The sequence below is a fragment of the Eimeria tenella genome, genomic scaffold (genome assembly GCF_000499545.2).
Source record: "Eimeria tenella Houghton genomic scaffold, Eth_scaff111, whole genome shotgun sequence".
NCBI classification, from domain to species: Eukaryota; Apicomplexa; class Conoidasida; order Eucoccidiorida; family Eimeriidae; genus Eimeria; species Eimeria tenella.
Window position 1 is genome coordinate 15814 of NW_013541476.1, and position 15960 is coordinate 31773.

The window sequence follows — 15960 nt, forward strand, 5'->3', positions numbered from 1 at the left end:
ATCACACACTCCCTCAATACACCTCTACTTCACACACCTTCAACCAACAACTTCCCATGCAACATCCCCTCTCCAACACCACTCAACGCCCCTCACGCCCACAAAAAACAACCCACGTCCACCCACACACAGCCTTTCGACCACGCGCCCCCACGCCTTGCGCTAACTTATGGACGCTTTCTCCACAGCGCGTCCTCTCTACCAACCTCAACACAAAGCCTAAAACATGCTGCTGCTGCAGCTAGCTACCATTTTCCAGCTGCGCGCGGTGTCTCGCACCTAGCTGCAACGAATGCGAGGGCGGTGGAGAGAGAGCGTGTTGGTGTGCGTGTTTGTGGGTTTGTGTTGAAGGTATTTAGTGGATGTTGAGTGTTACTCTGTGGCAGTGGATAGGGAGAGAAGCGCGGAAGTGGCGTTATGGAGGGATGCGAGTGGTGCGCAATTGGTGTTGAGCATATAGAAGGTTGAGGGTGGCGGTTTGATGAAGAGGATGGGAAGGACGTAAATTGGGGTGTTTGCTCGTTGCTGAGTCGAAGGTGAGCTGTTGGAGGTGAATAGAAGAGGGTTGAGAGGCGTAGGAGTTGTTAGGGAAGCCAACAAAAAGGCCGTCATCACCCAAAGGGATTCCCGCGGAGTCCCCTACCGCAGTACTAACCGGGCCTTGCGCCGCTTAACTTCGGAGTTCAGATGGGATCCGGTGCATTAGACGCAGTATGAACGACGGCAAATCATACACTCCCTCAATACACCTCTACTTCACACACCTTCTACCAACAACTTCCCACGCAACATCCCCTCTCCAACACCACTCAACGCCCCTCACGCCCACAACAAACAACCCACGTCCACCCACACACAGCCTTTCGGCCACGCGCCCCCACGCCTTGCGCTAACTTATGGACGCTCTCTCCACAGCGCGTCCTCTCTACCAACCTCAACACAAAGCCTAAAACATGCTGCTGCTGCAGCTAGCTACCATTTTCCAGCTGCGCGCGGTGTCTCGCACCTAGCTGCAACGAATGCGAGGGCGGTGGAGAGAGAGCGTGTTGGTGTGCGTGTTTGTGGGTTTGTGTTGAAGGTATTTAGTGGATGTTGAGTGTTACTCTGTGGCAGTGGATAGGGAGAGAAGCGCGGAAGTGGCGTTATGGAGGGATGCGAGTGGTGCGCAATTGGGGTTGAGCATATAGAAGGTTGAGGGTGGCGGTTTGATGAAGAGGATGGGAAGGACGTAAATTGGGGTGTTTGCTCGTTGCTGAGTCGAAGGTGAGCTGTTGGAGGTGAATAGAAGAGGGTTGAGAGGCGTAGGAGTTGTTGGGGAAGCCAACAAAAAGGCCGTCATCACCCAAAGGGATTCCCGCGGAGTCCCCTACCGCAGTACTAACCGGGCCTTACGCCGCTTAACTTCGGAGTTCAGATGGGATCCGGTGCATTAGACGCAGTATGAACGACGGCAAATCACATACTCCCTCAATCAATACACCTCTACTTCACACACCTTCAACCAACAACTTCCCACGCAACATCCCCTCTCCAACACCACTCAACGCCCCTCACGCCCACAAAAAACAACCCACGTCCACCCACACACAGCCTTTCGACCACGCGCCCCCACGCCTTGCGCTAACTTATGGACGCTCTCTCCACAGCGCGTCCTCTCTACCAACCTCAACACAAAGCCTAAAACATGCTGCTGCTGCAGCTAGCTACCATTTTCCAGCTGCGCGCGGTGTCTCGCACCTAGCTGCAACGAATGCAAGGGCGGTGGAGAGAGAACGTGTTGGTGTGCGTGTTTGTGGGTTTGTGTTGAAGGTATTTAGTGGATGTTGAGTGTTACTCTGTGGCAGTGGATAGGGAGAGAAGCGTGGAAGTGGCGTTATGGAGGGATGCGAGTGGTGCGCAGATGGGGTTGAGCATGTAGAAGGTTGAGGGTGGCGGTTTGATGAAGTGGAAAGTAAGGACGTAAATTGGGGTGTTTGCTCGTTGCTGAGTCGAAGGTGAGCTGTTAGAGGGGAATAGAAGAGGGTTGAGAGGCGTAGGAGTTGTTAGGGAAGCCAACAAAAAGGCCGTCATCACCCAAAGGGATTCCCGCGGAGTCCCCTACCGCAGTACTAACCGGGCCTTGCGCCGCTTAAATGCGGAGTTCAGATGGGATCCGGTGCATTAGACGCAGTATGAACGACGGCAAATCAAACACTCCCTCAATACACCTCTACTTCACACACCTTCAACCAACAACTTCCCACGCAACATCCCCTCTCCAACACCACTCAACGCCCCTCACGCCCACAAAAAACAACCCACGTCCACCCACACACAGCCTTTCGACCACGCGCCCCCACGCCTTGCGCTAACTTATGGACGCTCTCTCCACAGCGCGTCCTCTCTACCAACCTCAACACAAAGCCTAAAACATGCTGCTGCTGCAGCTAGCTACCATTTTCCAGCTGCGCGCGGTGTCTCGCACCTAGCTGCAACGAATGCAAGGGCGGTGGAGAGAGAACGTGTTGGTGTGCGTGTTTGTGGGTTTGTGTTGAAGGTATTTAGTGGATGTTGAGTGTTCCTCTGTGGCAGTGGATAGGGAGAGAAGCGCGGAAGTGGCGTTATGGAGGGATGCGAGTGGTGCGCAATTGGGGTTGAGCATATAGAAGGTTGAGGGTGGCGGTTTGATGAAGAGGATGGGAAGGACGTAAATTGGGGTGTTTGCTCGTTGCTGAGTCGAAGGTGAGCTGTTGGAGGTGAATAGAAGAGGGTTGAGAGGCGTAGGAGTTGTTAGGGAAGCCAACAAAAAGGCCGTCATCACCCAAAGGGATTCCCGCGGAGTCCCCTACCGCAGTACTAACCGGGCCTTGCGCCGCTTAAATTCGGAGTTCAGATGGGATCCGGTGCATTAGACGCAGTATGAACGACGGCAAATCATACACTCCCTCAATACACCTCTACTTCACACACCTTCAACCAACAACTTCCCACGCAACATCCCCTCTCCAACACCACTCAACGCCCCTCACGCCCACAAAAAACAACCCACGTCCACCCACACACAGCCTTTCGACCACGCGCCCCCACGCCTTGCGCTAACTTATGGACGCTCTCTCCACAGCGCGTCCTCTCTACCAACCTCAACACAAAGCCTAAAACATGCTGCTGCTGCAGCTAGCTACCATTTTCCAGCTGCGCGCGGTGTCTCGCACCTAGCTGCAACGAATGCGAGGGCGGTGGAGAGAGAGCGTGTTGGTGTGCGTGTTTGTGGGTTTGTGTTGAAGGTATTTAGTGGATGTTGAGTGTTACTCTGTGGCAGTGGATAGGGAGAGAAGCGCGGAAGTGGCGTTATGGAGGGATGCGAGTGGTGCGCAATTGGTGTTGAGCATATAGAAGGTTGAGGGTGGCGGTTTGATGAAGAGGATGGGAAGGACGTAAATTGGGGTGTTTGCTCGTTGCTGAGTCGAAGGTGAGCTGTTGGAGGTGAATAGAAGAGGGTTGAGAGGCGTAGGAGTTGTTAGGGAAGCCAACAAAAAGGCCGTCATCACCCAAAGGGATTCCCGCGGAGTCCCCTACCGCAGTACTAACCGGGCCTTGCGCCGCTTAACTTCGGAGTTCAGATGGGATCCGGTGCATTAGACGCAGTATGAACGACGGCAAATCATACACTCCCTCAATACACCTCTACTTCACACACCTTCTACCAACAACTTCCCACGCAACATCCCCTCTCCAACACCACTCAACGCCCCTCACGCCCACAAAAAACAACCCACGTCCACCCACACACAGCCTTTCGACCACGCGCCCCCACGCCTTGCGCTAACTTATGGACGCTCTCTCCACAGCGCGTCCTCTCTACCAACCTCAACACAAAGCCTAAAACATGCTGCTGCTGCAGCTAGCTACCATTTTCCAGCTGCGCGCGGTGTCTCGCACCTAGCTGCAACGAATGCGAGGGCGGTGGAGAGAGAGCGTGTTGGTGTGCGTGTTTGTGGGTTTGTGTTGAAGGTATTTAGTGGATGTTGAGTGTTACTCTGTGGCAGTGGATAGGGAGAGAAGCGCGGAAGTGGCGTTATGGAGGGATGCGAGTGGTGCGCAATTGGGGTTGAGCATATAGAAGGTTGAGGGTGGCGGTTTGATGAAGAGGATGGGAAGGACGTAAATTGGGGTGTTTGCTCGTTGCTGAGTCGACGTTGAGCTGTTAGAGGTGAATAGAAGAGGGTTGAGAGGCGTAGGAGTTGTTGGGGAAGCCAACAAAAAGGCCGTCATCACCCAAAGGGATTCCCGCGGAGTCCCCTACCGCAGTACTAACCGGGCCTTGCGCCGCTTAAATTCGGAGTTCAGAAGGGATCCGGTGCATTAGACGCAGTATGAACGACGGCAAATCACACACTCCCTCAATACACCTCTACTTCACACACCTTCAACCAACAACTTCCCATGCAACATCCCCTCTCCAACACCACTCAACGCCCCTCACGCCCACAAAAAACAACCCACGTCCACCCACACACAGCCTTTCGACCACGCGCCCCCACGCCTTGCGCTAACTTATGGACGCTCTCTCCACAGCGCGTCCTCTCTACCAACCTCAACACAAAGCCTAAAACATGCTGTTGCTGCAGCTAGCTACCATTTTTCAGCTGCGCGCGGTGTCTCGCACCTAGCTGCAACGAATGCGAGGGCGGTGGAGAGAGAGCGTGTTGGTGTGCGTGTTTGTGGGTTTGTGTTGAAGGTATTTAGTGGATGTTGAGTGTTACTCTGTGGCAGTGGATAGGGAGAGAAGCGCGGAAGTGGCGTTATGGAGGGATGCGAGTGGTGCGCAATTGGGGTTGAGCATATAAAAGGTTGAGGGTGGCGGTTTGATGAAGAGGATGGGAAGGACGTAAATTGGGCTGTTTGGTCGTTGCTGAGTCGAAGGTGAGATGTTAGCGGTGAATAGAAGAGGGTTGAGAGGCGTAGGAGTTGTTGGAGAAGCCAACAAAAAGGCCGTCATCACCCAAAGGGATTCCCGCGGAGTCCCCTACCGCAGTACTAACCGGGCCTTGCGCCGCCTAACTTCGGAGTTCAGATGGGATCCGGTGCATTAGACGCAGTATGAACGACGGCAAATCATACACTCCCTCAATACACCTCTACTTCACACACCTTCAACCAACAACTTCCCACGCAACATCCCCTCTCCAACACCACTCAACGCCCCTCACGCCCACAAAAAACAACCCACGTCCACCCACACACAGCCTTTCGACCACGCGCCCCCACGCCTTGCGCTAACTTATGGACGCTCTCTCCACAGCGCGTCCTCTCTACCAACCTCAACACAAAGCCTATAACATGCTGCTGCTGCAGCTAGCTACCATTTTCCAGCTGCGCGCGGTGTCTCGCACCTAGCTGCAACGAATGCGAGGGCGGTGGAGAGAGAGCGTGTTGGTGTGCGTGTTTGTGGGTTTGTGTTGAAGGTATTTAGTGGATGTTGAGTGTTACTCTGTGGCAGTGGATAGGGAGAGAAGCGCGGAAGTGGCGTTATGGAGGGATGCGAGTGGTGCGCAATTGGGGTTGAGCATATAGAAGGTTGAGGGTGGCGGTTTGATGAAGAGGATGGGAAGGACGTAAATTGGGGTGTTTGCTCGTTGCTGAGTCGACGTTGAGCTGTTAGAGGTGAATAGAAGAGGGTTGAGAGGCGTAGGAGTTGTTGGGGAAGCCAACAAAAAGGCCGTCATCACCCAAAGGGATTCCCGCGGAGTCCCCTACCGCAGTACTAACCGGGCCTTGCGCCGCTTAAATTCGGAGTTCAGATGGGATCCGGTGCATTAGACGCAGTATGAACGACGGCAAATCATACACTCCCTCAATACACCTCTACTTCACACACCTTCTACCAACAACTTCCCACGCAACATCCCCTCTCCAACACCACTCAACGCCCCTCACGCCCACAAAAAACAACCCACGTCCACCCACACACAGCCTTTCGACCACGCGCCCCCACGCCTTGCGCTAACTTATGGACGCTCTCTCCACAGCGCGTCCTCTCTACCAACCTCAACACAAAGCCTAAAACATGCTGTTGCTGCAGCTAGCTACCATTTTTCAGCTGCGCGCGGTGTCTCGCACCTAGCTGCAACGAATGCGAGGGCGGTGGAGAGAGAGCGTGTTGGTGTGCGTGTTTGTGGGTTTGTGTTGAAGGTATTTAGTGGATGTTGAGTGTTACTCTGTGGCAGTGGATAGGGAGAGAAGCGCGGAAGTGGCGTTATGGAGGGATGCGAGTGGTGCGCAATTGGGGTTGAGCATATAAAAGGTTGAGGGTGGCGGTTTGATGAAGAGGATGGGAAGGACGTAAATTGGGCTGTTTGGTCGTTGCTGAGTCGAAGGTGAGATGTTAGCGGTGAATAGAAGAGGGTTGAGAGGCGTAGGAGTTGTTGGAGAAGCCAACAAAAAGGCCGTCATCACCCAAAGGGATTCCCGCGGAGTCCCCTACCGCAGTACTAACCGCGCCTTGCGCCGCTTAAATTCGGAGTTCAGATGGGATCCGGTGCATTAGACGCAGTATGAACGACGGCAAATCATACACTCCCTCAATACACCTCTACTTCACACACCTTCTACCAACAACTTCCCACGCAACATCCCCTCTCCAACACCACTCAACGCCCCTCACGCCCACAAAAAACAACCCACGTCCACCCACACACAGCCTTTCGACCACGCGCCCCCACGCCTTGCGCTAACTTATGGACGCTCTCTCCACAGCGCGTCCTCTCTACCAACCTCAACACAAAGCCTAAAACATGCTGTTGCTGCAGCTAGCTACCATTTTTCAGCTGCGCGCGGTGTCTCGCACCTAGCTGCAACGAATGCGAGGGCGGTGGAGAGAGAGCGTGTTGGTGTGCGTGTTTGTGGGTTTGTGTTGAAGGTATTTAGTGGATGTTGAGTGTTACTCTGTGGCAGTGGATAGGGAGAGAAGCGCGGAAGTGGCGTTATGGAGGGATGCGAGTGGTGCGCAATTGGGGTTGAGCATATAGAAGGTTGAGGGTGGCGATTTGATGAAGAGGATGGGAAGGACGTAAATTGGGGTGTTTGCTCGTTGCTGAGTCGAAGGTGAGCTGTTGGAGGTGAATAGAAGAGGGTTGAGAGGCGTAGGAGTTGTTGGGGAAGCCAACAAAAAGGCCGTCATCACCCAAAGGGATTCCCGCGGAGTCCCCTACCGCAGTACTAACCGGGCCTTGCGCCGCCTAAATTCGGAGTTCAGATGGGATCCGGTGCATTAGACGCAGTATGAACGACGGCAAATCATACACTCCCTCAATACACCTCTACTTCACACACCTTCAACCAACAACTTCCCACGCAACATCCCCTCTCCAACACCACTCAACGCCCCTCACGCCCACAAAAAACAACCCACGTCCACCCACACACAGCCTTTCGACCACGCGCCCCCACGCCTTGCGCTAACTTATGGACGCTCTCTCCACAGCGCGTCCTCTCTACCAACCTCAACACAAAGCCTAAAACATGCTGCTGCTGCAGCTAGCTACCATTTTCCAGCTGCGCGCGGTGTCTCGCACCTAGCTGCAACGAATGCGAGGGCGGTGGAGAGAGACCGTGTTGGTGTGCGTGTTTGTGGGTTTGTGTTGAAGGTATTTAGTGGATGTTGAGTGTTACTCTGTGGCAGTGGATAGGGAGAGAAGCGCGGAAGTGGCGTTATGGAGGGATGCGAGTGGTGCGCAATTGGGGTTGAGCATATAGAAGGTTGAGGGTGGCGGTTTGATGAAGAGGATGGGAAGGACGTAAATTGGGGTGTTTGCTCGTTGCTGAGTCGAAGGTGAGCTGTTGGAGGTGAATAGAAGAGGGTTGAGAGGCGGAGGAGTTGTTAGGGAAGCCAACAAAAAGGCCGTCATCACCCAAAGGGATTCCCGCGGAGTCCCCTACCGCAGTACTAACCGGGCCTTGCGCCGCTTAAATTCGGAGTTCAGGTGGGATCCGGTGCATTAGACGCAGTATGAACGACGGCAAATCACACACTCCCTCAATACACCTCTACTTCACACACCTTCAACCAACAACTTCCCACGCAACATCCCCTCTCCAACACCACTCAACGCCCCTCACGCCCACAAAAAACAACCCACGTCCAGCCACACACAGCCTTTCGACCACGCGCCCCCACGCCTTGCGCTAACTTATGGACGCTCTCTCCACAGCGCGTCCTCTCTACCAACCTCAACACAAAGCCTAAAACATGCTGCTGCTGCAGCTAGCTACCATTTTCCAGCTGCGCGCGGTGTCTCGCACCTAGCTGCAACGAATGCGAGGGCGGTGGAGAGAGAGCGTGTTGGTGTGCGTGTTTGTGGGTTTGTGTTGAAGGTATTTAGTGGATGTTGAGTGTTACTCTGTGGCAGTGGATAGGGAGAGAAGCGCGGAAGTGGCGTTATGGAGGGATGCGAGTGGTGCGCAATTGGGGTTGAGCATATAGAAGGTTGAGGGTGGCGGTTTGATGAAGAGGATGGGAAGGACGTAAATTGGGGTGTTTGCTCGTTGCTGAGTCGAAGGTGAGCTGTTGGAGGTGAATGGAAGAGGGTTGAGAGGCGTAGGAGTTGTTAGGGAAGCCAACAAAAAGGCCGTCATCACCCAAAGGGATTCCCGCGGAGTCCCCTACCGCAGTACTAACCGGGCCTTGCGCCGCTTAACTTCGGAGTTCAGATGGGATCCGGTGCATTAGACGCAGTATGAACGACGGCATATCATACACTCCCTCAATACACCTCTACTTCACACACCTTCAACCAACAACTTCCCACGCAACATCCCCTCTCCAACACCACTCAACGCCCCTCACGCCCACAAAAAACAACCCACGTCCACCCACACACAGCCTTTCGACCACGCGCCCCCACGCCTTGCGCTAACTTATGGACGCTCTCTCCACAGCGCGTCCTCTCTACCAACCTCAACACAAAGCCTAAAACATGCTGTTGCTGCAGCTAGCTACCATTTTTCAGCTGCGCGCGGTGTCTCGCACCTAGCTGCAACGAATGCGAGGGCGGTGGAGAGAGAGCGTGTTGGTGTGCGTGTTTGTGGGTTTGTGTTGAAGGTATTTAGTGGATGTTGAGTGTTACTCTGTGGCAGTGGATAGGGAGAGAAGCGCGGAAGTGGCGTTATGGAGGGATGCGAGTGGTGCGCAATTGGGGTTGAGCATATAAAAGGTTGAGGGTGGCGGTTTGATGAAGAGGATGGGAAGGACGTAAATTGGGGTGTTTGCTCGTTGCTGAGTCGAAGGTGAGCTGTTGGAGGTGAATAGAAGAGGGTTGAGAGGCGTAGGAGTTGTTAGGGAAGCCAACAAAAAGGCCGTCATCACCCAAAGGGATTCCCGCGGAGTCCCCTACCGCAGTACTAACCGGGCCTTGCGCCGCTTAACTTCGGAGTTCAGATGGGATCCGGTGCATTAGACGCAGTATGAACGACGGCAAATCATACACTCCCTCAATACACCTCTACTTCACACACCTTCTACCAACAACTTCCCACGCAACATCCCCTCTCCAACACCACTCAACGCCCCTCACGCCCACAAAAAACAACCCACGTCCACCCACACACAGCCTTTCGACCACGCGCCCCCACGCCTTGCGCTAACTTATGGACGCTCTCTCCACAGCGCGTCCTCTCTACCAACCTCAACACAAAGCCTATAACATGCTGCTGCTGCAGCTAGCTACCATTTTCCAGCTGCGCGCGGTGTCTCGCACCTAGCTGCAACGAATGCGAGGGCGGTGGAGAGAGAGCGTGTTGGTGTGCGTGTTTGTGGGTTTGTGTTGAAGGTATTTAGTGGATGTTGAGTGTTACTCTGTGGCAGTGGATAGGGAGAGAAGCGCGGAAGTGGCGTTATGGAGGGATGCGAGTGGTGCGCAATTGGTGTTGAGCATATAGAAGGTTGAGGGTGGCGGTTTGATGAAGAGGATGGGAAGGACGTAAATTGGGGTGTTTGCTCGTTGCTGAGTCGAAGGTGAGCTGTTGGAGGTGAATAGAAGAGGGTTGAGAGGCGGAGGAGTTGTTAGGGAAGCCAACAAAAAGGCCGTCATCACCCAAAGGGATTCCCGCGGAGTCCCCTACCGCAGTACTAACCGGGCCTTGCGCCGCTTAACTTCGGAGTTCAGATGGGATCCGGTGCATTAGACGCAGTATGAACGACGGCAAATCACACACTCCCTCAATACACCTCTACTTCACACACCTTCAACCAACAACTTCCCACGCAACATCCCCTCTCCAACACCACTCAACGCCCCTCACGCCCACAAAAAACAACCCACGTCCACCCACACACAGCCTTTCGACCACGCGCCCCCACGCCTTGCGCTAACTTATGGACGCTCTCTCCACAGCGCGTCCTCTCTACCAACCTCAACACAAAGCCTAAACCATGCTGCTGCTGCAGCTAGCTACCATTTTCCAGCTGCGCGCGGTGTCTCGCACCTAGCTGCAACGAATGCGAGGGCGGTGGAGAGAGAGCGTGTTGGTGTGCGTGTTTGTGGGTTTGTGTTGAAGGTATTTAGTGGATGTTGAGTGTTACTCTGTGGCAGTGGATAGGGAGAGAAGCGCGGAAGTGGCGTTATGGAGGGATGCGAGTGGTGCGCAATTGGGGTTGAGCATATAGAAGGTTGAGGGTGGCGGTTTGATGAAGAGGATGGGAAGGACGTAAATTGGGGTGTTTGGTCGTTGCTGAGTCGAAGGTGAGCTGTTGGAGGTGAATAGAAGAGGGTTGAGAGGCGTAGGAGTTGTTAGGGAAGCCAACAAAAAGGCCGTCATCACCCAAAGGGATTCCCGCGGAGTCCCCTACCGCAGTACTAACCGGGCCTTGCGCCGCTTAAATTCGGAGTTCAGATGGGATCCGGTGCATTAGACGCAGTATGAACGACGGCAAATCATACACTCCCTCAATACACCTCTACTTCACACACCTTCAACCAACAACTTCCCACGCAACATCCCCTCTCCAACACCACTCAACGCCCCTCACGCCCACAAAAAACAACCCACGTCCACCCACACACAGCCTTTCGACCACGCGCCCCCACGCCTTGCGCTAACTTATGGACGCTCTCTCCACAGCGCGTCCTCTCTACCAACCTCAACACAAAGCCTAAAACATGCTGCTGCTGCAGCTAGCTACCATTTTCCAGCTGCGCGCGGTGTCTCGCACCTAGCTGCAACGAATGCGAGGGCGGTGGAGAGAGAGCGTGTTGGTGTGCGTGTTTGTGGGTTTGTGTTGAAGGTATTTAGTGGATGTTGAGTGTTACTCTGTGGCAGTGGATAGGGAGAGAAGCGCGGAAGTGGCGTTATGGAGGGATGCGAGTGGTGCGCAATTGGGGTTGAGCATATAGAAGGTTGAGGGTGGCGGTTTGATGAAGAGGATGGGAAGGACGTAAATTGGGGTGTTTGCCCGTTGCTGAGTCGAAGGTGAGCTGTTGGAGGTGAATAGAAGAGGGTTGAGAGGCGTAGGAGTTGTTAGGGAAGCCAACAAAAAGGCCGTCATCACCCAAAGGGATTCCCGCGGAGTCCCCTACCGCAGTACTAACCGGGCCTTGCGCCGCTTAAATTCGGAGTTCAGATGGGATCCGGTGCATTAGACGCAGTATGAACGACGGCAAATCATACACTCCCTCAATACACCTCTACTTCACACACCTTCAACCAACAACTTCCCACGCAACATCCCCTCTCCAACACCACTCAACGCCCCTCACGCCCACAACAAACAACCCACGTCCACCCACACACAGCCTTTCGACCACGCGCCCCCACGCCTTGCGCTAACTTATGGACGCTCTCTCCACAGCGCGTCCTCTCTACCAACCTCAACACAAAGCCTAAAACATGCTGCTGCTGCAGCTAGCTACCATTTTCCAGCTGCGCGCGGTGTCTCGCACCTAGCTGCAACGAATGCAAGGGCGGTGGAGAGAGAACGTGTTGGTGTGCGTGTTTGTGGGTTTGTGTTGAAGGTATTTAGTGGATGTTGAGTGTTACTCTGTGGCAGTGGATAGGGAGAGAAGCGCGGAAGTGGCGTTATGGAGGGATGCGAGTGGTGCGCAATTGGGGTTGAGCATATAGAAGGTTGAGGGTGGCGGTTTGATGAAGAGGATGGGAAGGACGTAAATTGGGGTGTTTGCTCGTTGCTGAGTCGACGTTGAGCTGTTAGAGGTGAATAGAAGAGGGTTGAGAGGCGTAGGAGTTGTTGGGGAAGCCAACAAAAAGGCCGTCATCACCCAAAGGGATTCCCGCGGAGTCCCCTACCGCAGTACTAACCGGGCCTTGCGCCGCTTAAATTCGGAGTTCAGAAGGGATCCGGTGCATTAGACGCAGTATGAACGACGGCAAATCACACACTCCCTCAATACACCTCTACTTCACACACCTTCAACCAACAACTTCCCATGCAACATCCCCTCTCCAACACCACTCAACGCCCCTCACGCCCACAAAAAACAACCCACGTCCACCCACACACAGCCTTTCGACCACGCGCCCCCACGCCTTGCGCTAACTTATGGACGCTCTCTCCACAGCGCGTCCTCTCTACCAACCTCAACACAAAGCCTAAAACATGCTGTTGCTGCAGCTAGCTACCATTTTTCAGCTGCGCGCGGTGTCTCGCACCTAGCTGCAACGAATGCGAGGGCGGTGGAGAGAGAGCGTGTTGGTGTGCGTGTTTGTGGGTTTGTGTTGAAGGTATTTAGTGGATGTTGAGTGTTACTCTGTGGCAGTGGATAGGGAGAGAAGCGCGGAAGTGGCGTTATGGAGGGATGCGAGTGGTGCGCAATTGGTGTTGAGCATATAGAAGGTTGAGGGTGGCGGTTTGATGAAGAGGATGGGAAGGACGTAAATTGGGGTGTTTGCTCGTTGCTGAGTCGAAGGTGAGCTGTTGGAGGTGAATAGAAGAGGGTTGAGACGCGTAGGAGTTGTTAGGGAAGCCAACAAAGAGGCCGTCATCACCCAAAGGGATTCCCGCGGAGTCCCCTACCGCAGTACTAACCGGGCCTTGCGCCGCTTAACTTCGGAGTTCAGATGGGATCCGGTGCATTAGACGCAGTATGAACGACGGCAAATCATACACTCCCTCAATACACCTCTACTTCACACACCTTCTACCAACAACTTCCCACGCAACATCCCCTCTCCAACACCACTCAACGCCCCTCACGCCCACAAAAAACAACCCACGTCCACCCACACACAGCCTTTCGACCACGCGCCCCCACGCCTTGCGCTAACTTATGGACGCTCTCTCCACAGCGCGTCCTCTCTACCAACCTCAACACAAAGCCTAAAACATGCTGCTGCTGCAGCTAGCTACCATTTTCCAGCTGCGCGCGGTGTCTCGCACCTAGCTGCAACGAATGCGAGGGCGGTGGAGAGAGAGCGTGTTGGTGTGCGTGTTTGTGGGTTTGTGTTGAAGGTATTTAGTGGATGTTGAGTGTTACTCTGTGGCAGTGGATAGGGAGAGAAGCGCGGAAGTGGCGTTATGGAGGGATGCGAGTGGTGCGCAATTGGGGTTGAGCATATAGAAGGTTGAGGGTGGCGGTTTGATGAAGAGGATGGGAAGGACGTAAATTGGGGTGTTTGCTCGTTGCTGAGTCGAAGGTGAGCTGTTGGAGGTGAATAGAAGAGGGTTGAGAGGCGTAGGAGTTGTTAGGGAAGCCAACAAAAAGGCCGTCATCACCCAAAGGGATTCCCGCGGAGTCCCCTACCGCAGTACTAACCGGGCCTTGCGCCGCCTAACTTCGGAGTTCAGATGGGATCCGGTGCATTAGACGCAGTATGAACGACGGCAAATCATACACTCCCTCAATACACCTCTACTTCACACACCTTCAACCAACAACTTCCCATGCAACATCCCCTCTCCAACACCACTCAACGCCCCTCACGCCCACAAAAAACAACCCACGTCCACCCACACACAGCCTTTCGACCACGCGCCCCCACGCCTTGCGCTAACTTATGGACGCTCTCTCCACAGCGCGTCCTCTCTACCAACCTCAACACAAAGCCTAAAACATGCTGCTGCTGCAGCTAGCTACCATTTTCCAGCTGCGCGCGGTGTCTCGCACCTAGCTGCAACGAATGCGAGGGCGGTGGAGAGAGAGCGTGTTGGTGTGCGTGTTTGTGGGTTTGTGTTGAAGGTATTTAGTGGATGTTGAGTGTTACTCTGTGGCAGTGGATAGGGAGAGAAGCGCGGAAGTGGCGTTATGGAGGGATGCGAGTGGTGCGCAATTGGGGTTGAGCATATAGAAGGTTGAGGGTGGCGGTTTGATGAAGAGGATGGGAAGGACGTAAATTGGGGTGTTTGCTCGTTGCTGAGTCGAAGGTGAGCTGTTGGAGGTGAATAGAAGAGGGTTGAGAGGCGTAGGAGTTGTTAGGGAAGCCAACAAAAAGGCCGTCATCACCCAAAGGGATTCCCGGGAGAAGGGAAGGCTGCTCCAGCTGTGCCTGCACTCCCATCTCGTCATGCGAGTGTGTCGCCGCAGGCTATCACCGCAAGGCGGCCCATTGGTAATCCCAACGCTGCAGAAAGCAAGGGCCAGTGGCAGCATACAAACACAAAGGAAGTCAGAATACGAACTGGAGTGATACGGTCCTTAAGGGGCGCAGCGGCTATTCTATCACGACTCAATAAGCGCTGCTACATTCAACGGCCACGAAATGCTGCATCTGAACAAATTGAGTGTTCTTCTGGGGGCAGAGTATACAGGGTTGCAGTTTTACTGCGCTGAGTAGTTTTCCTGCTTTTTGGCACTGGGTTCCACTGCTTTTTGTGTATAGTACATGTACCCCGCTTCTGCGTCAAGTGTTCTCCATCCATGGATGCTATACTTCTTTTGAGGGGAAGGTTTATGCGTCTGATAGTATGTATAAAACTATAATAGGCTTCAACTGTTCTGCAGATGGACCCGTTCTGACGAGAACTAGGCTCTAGCATGGCCACTGTGCAGTTGTGCGTGCCCATCCAGTCTTGACGATAAGCCGAAAGCAAAATAGAGCAAACTCTCAGCTGTATTCAGGCAAATTACTATCAGTTGAGCTTCACTGAATAGAAACAACGAGTACTTATGGAACGCAATGCAACGCATTAAAAGCCAGCCCTCCCTTCTACTATGCCTGCCAGGGCTGCCCATTTCAGAGTGGTCAACAATGGCTTCATGCGCAAGTTGCTCTACCATGTTTTTCCCATGTGAAGTGGGGTAAATTTTATCTAAGTTTAAAAATTGCTATTAAAGCGGCCAAAGTCACATAAGCACATTTAACAAGCGCTGCGCGCAACAGCATCGACAAGTGTTCAGGCACCAACAGAGGCTGCTCGACAGGATAAGCAGCATATACCTTCATCTTTTTTTGTTACTTTTCTCTCTTCTGCGGTATGTTTTACTCCCATGCTTCACGTATGCCCTGAAGTTGCTCTTTTTCGTCATATTGTGACCGAGAAGCTGCCCTCATTTCTCTTTTTGGGTTGGCTAGTCTGGTCTTCATGAAATGAATACCAGCCTTCCGTCCAAGATTACGTCGCTCCCTTGCCTTTTTCGGTCTCATCTATTTCAAACTTACATTCTTCAGCACTCAGCAGCAACCTGCAGGGGTCAATTTGGCTGTTTAAGCCGTTTGTCCCTGGGAGGGTGTGCTCGTTGCAGCGAGCTCTGCAGAGAAGTTGCACTCCCTTATTCGTCCTTTCCTAACTCTCTGGAGTCATCTTCCCTGCGTGAATGGCGTCGGTTTTGAGGAGAGCTTGATGAATAGTATGTCGCCTAGCCCTCACGGAGAACCTGCAGGGAACGATCATACTGCAGCTGCCAGGAAGCCGCGCTAGGCAGCTACAGGACACACACAAGCAGCAGCAGCAACTCCACCGTGGACGGATTTAGAAACGCAGGTATCCCCTCAGGAACGACCACTCAAATAAACAGGTGGAACAACATCTCG